Source organism: Ornithodoros turicata, chromosome 6, assembly GCF_037126465.1.
Source record: "Ornithodoros turicata isolate Travis chromosome 6, ASM3712646v1, whole genome shotgun sequence".
Taxonomy (NCBI): Eukaryota; Metazoa; Arthropoda; class Arachnida; order Ixodida; family Argasidae; genus Ornithodoros; species Ornithodoros turicata.
This window is the reverse complement of record NC_088206.1, coordinates 9,624,357-9,628,526: the sequence shown is the minus strand read 5'-3', so window position 1 is coordinate 9,628,526 and position 4,170 is coordinate 9,624,357.

Genomic DNA, 4,170 nt, shown 5'->3' with positions numbered 1-4,170 from the left:
GCGTGCTAGAACTTCTAGCGCCGCCGCACTGTCCGTGAACACAGTCCAAGCGCCAGGCGCTGATCCCGCTATGTGGTTCAACGCGGTCAGTATGGCGAAGAGCTCGGACTCGGTAGATGACGTTTCATAGGGGAGAGAGAGATACATGATGACGATGATATTGGGATAACTTCCGCTCGTAGGGGAGCCTGTGCGCCACCTCAAGGTTTTCATGTGGGATATAAAAGGCTGCTGTTGATCCGCCTTGATACACTGATCCATCAGTGTACACAGGGAGTCGTTGAGAGTACGCTGAGTTGAGGTGCTCCAGCGTAAGTTGGTGAGCTACAACTGGTACAGAGTTTTTCTTCAGAAGACCAGGAACGTGGTCACATACAGGAGGCCTGCGAAGAGTCCACATTGGCGGGGCATGGGAACGTACTGATGGTGTGCTGGGGAGGTACACATATATGTTATATGTACATATGTATATATAGATATATATAATGAGGGGAAAAAAGCCATTAAAGAAACAAGTAAACGACACTAGACGTGTTTGAAATTCAAAATTACAGATTAAGATGGCTTCTATGGCTGACGCAGAGAAACAGATACTCACGGAACGATGCGACAGCACCAGAGGTCACGTGTTTCGCCGTGTTTGCGGCTCGTGAGCTCTGGGTAGCTGCGCAACGTTCCGAATTGGCAAACCAGGGGTCGCTCAGCGAGCGATATACACCAGGGTGACTGAGTTTACTTGTTTCTTTAATGGCTTACAACTGGCGTGCCGCGCCCAGGAACGTACAAAGCACACTTTGCCAACCATCATGTAGGTCGGTCCATAGCTTTATAGTATCACGTGACAGTGACCACGATTAGCATGCCACACATCACGTGACAGTGACTAAAATGATGGGGGGAATGTGTTTATTGAAAAAAGAAAGTGAGGGGGAAAGGGGAAAGTGAAAACGGCGGCTGTATAACGCTATACAGCGTATAAACGTAGGTACGTAAAAAAACGAAAGATATGGAAATGTAAACGTCTTTCGTGCAATGCCCAAATCTGCAGCCAATCCTTCATATTAGGTTGAGAAAGCTCCCATTCACAACGCACCACCGCCCAGTGGCGTTTATTAATAGCGCGTATTCGCGCAACGAACACTTCCTTCCTTATGGGCTCTTCAAGATATCGGAGTTCTCAGCAACCAAATTGATTTATGATCTTCCATCGGATTCCCGTGCGGCACTTCTTCCTTATCAGTAAAAAAGATGTCCATTCAATTCCTTCTTGGATCTCGCTGAACGGTTTATTGCGCGTGTCGTCCACATAGATTGGGCAAAGATGAGAGAGATTTCGAAGGTCTTCAATTGCAGACCGACTTTTAAGTCCTGTCATACTCCCTAACGAAGATATGTTAGCACTGCGGTAAAAATAGTGCTGCGAACGAGAATGGCTGAGGAGCTGGAGTCGTTGGTTGTTAAGACGCACAGCCTTCTGCGTGAAGAATGTGACCATGTCTTAATGTGGTTTAAGAGCGCGATATCAAGGATTTCAAGGATTTTTATTTTCATATATGTGCAAAGCAAAGTTCAGAGCGGGTCTGTTAAGGCGTACCCTGTAAAATAGTCCCTACAAAGGATACATTTAAGTTAGAAGTATCGAAGCTGCGTCGCAAAATTTAATCCGAGTAGTTGTTAGGATTGCTGATCCTAAAAACTACTCGGATTAAATTTTGAATTAAATGATTAAATGATCTTTCTCAGTTAAAGAAGCATAAAGTACGATGGGATTACGTTAACAGACATCACACTACCTTCTCTGTTTTGCTTTTATTGCGCTTTGTATATTGTCTGTAATGTGTGGCGCTGTCTCCCATTTAGGGCTGGCTTAAACTATTCACGTTAAGCCGAGTCTTGGCTGAACCAATACAAACTTTTATATAGAGGAAAGGAAAGAAGACCCACTAATGTCTTCCCAGTTTGTATACCATCAAGAGAAGGCTGCAGTACCTCCCATAGATGTTGAACCATCATAGGACGCTTTAATTGAGAAAATCTCAGTCAATTAAAACTCCATTTCAGAACAACATTTCGTGGTACCTCCCACGATAGACTGAGTTGGCGAAAATCATTATTTCTCGTGTGGAAGTTCAGGCTTTATTACGCTTCGAATTCATGCTCTAAATGTATTTTCTTCTTTGAATACGGGCAGTTTCATAATTGATGGTTTACTAACGCATATTTTGTTTTCTCTTCTGGAAGTTGCATGTTTTGGAGTTGGTTTATCAGAAAAACTTACTTCGATATCGAAAGTTGAGCAATGAATGTGCTAGAAGATAAAGCAAAAAGTACCACACAAGCTAATAACCAATCGAAAACATTTTTCTAGGGATGTGCAAACCGAATCCACGAATCAGAATCCCAGTGCCCAAAACAGCGAATCGAATCTTTCGAATCCACCAACCGCGTTTGTTTGTTTCTTTTTCAAATTGGCGCCTCCGGAGTCCGCCGAAAGCCTCATTGGCCGACACGTGTTTTCTTGTTTGTTTGTTTGCATTGCTGTGGACTGAAAGAGTTCAGGCAGGAACTGTTACGTTACAAGTTTAAAAGAAACTTCGTTTTGCTTGTGATTGTTGCTTAGTTTTATGGAAATAATTCAGACTCGAGAATTTATGCATTTCTTGTAGTCGATTAACAACGTGTTAAATAAATTACGTTTAAGAATAACTATATATGGGCATATTTTCTCCTGAAACTGAAGCATTATTGAATTTAGTTTTCATTAAACAGTTGTATCATATTCTGTTTCAAAGCACTTTTCACTTGAAGCGTTTTTTTTTTTTCTGGCTTTTCAATTCCTTTTTAAAGAAAGGATTCGAAGGATTCGTAAGATTCCTGGATTCGTTAATGCCTTGAGGGTGAGAGTGGGGCAATAGAAGAATGAGATTGCACGACTGAGTTCACAGCCTGTTCAAGTTCACAGCCTGTTCAAGATCCTGTTCAAGTTCAAGACCTGAATCTCTTAAGAAAGTCAGAACTGCTGCGTATGATCTCGTACTGGGCCGAGCAGAGTGGCGGCCATAGAAAAGTCCGTGCACCGCAGCTCGAGTAGGCGTCGTCTCAGCGTGGCTCGAGGGGTGTCGAATCTGTGACAGTCGAGGAGAAGGTGTGGAACATCAGCTTCAACAGCGCAAGTGGGGCATTTGGGCGACTGGGGAAGACCCATTTTACAGAGAAGTAGAGGTGTCCTGGCGGCATTAAGGCGTAGTCGGTGTAGAATGGAATGGAGCAGTGGTGTGTGGCAACGAAATCCATCGACGGGTCGATAGACCGGAGATGATCGTTCTGTCGGACAGCGTCCTCTTGAAACTGCCGAGTGCCGTTATGACGGAGTCGCTGTGTCTGTAACCGACACGATGAGGCTGAAAGTGGTAGGAGACAGTTATTGGAGGTGCCGTCCCCATGTGCCCGACGTGCTAAGGTGTCTGCGCGGGTGTTTCCGTGCAGGCCGATGTGTCTGGGTACCCATTGGAAACAGCTATGACCAAAGGATAGAAGTCGGTTGTATATTGCGAGGAGAGCTCAAGTGTTATACTTGCACATAACTTCATTTTCATATCTCACATCTCATGTTTCACGTGTAATGGGGTTGTGGACTGCTCTCCAGCGGTGAATCACCCCAGGCCATAGTTACGATCTATTTGTTCTTGTTGTTGTTGCTCGTGGCAGTACAAGGAGTATCGACATATAGTGTACGAGGCCGCTATTGCTCTTCGGGCTCCAACCTTTCGCAACCCATAAGCAGTGTTGTACGTAGCGCCGCTACTAGTAACGGCGCTACCGTATCTGTTACTTTTTTCGGTAGTGGAGTAGAGATCGCGCTATTTTTTTAAACTGGTAACGAAAGAAGTACTTCCGCTACAAAATTGCTGTAGCGCAATCTTTGAGCGCTACCGCTACTTTCCGAGCTGGGGTTCGCGACAACTCGACTTCGACCTATCATCAAACCTCCACTCTGCCTGCCTTCGATCAAGCTGCCCGATATCACAACTCATTCTGGAAAAACCGGGCAAATAGCCGAAAGGAGGGCACACAGTGGCACGGGGGTTTTATCGCTTTTAAAGTATGCTGCACCAAACAGCCCAATATTTAATCATTTAGGGCACAGAGGCCGTTATCTTACAAAGAGGA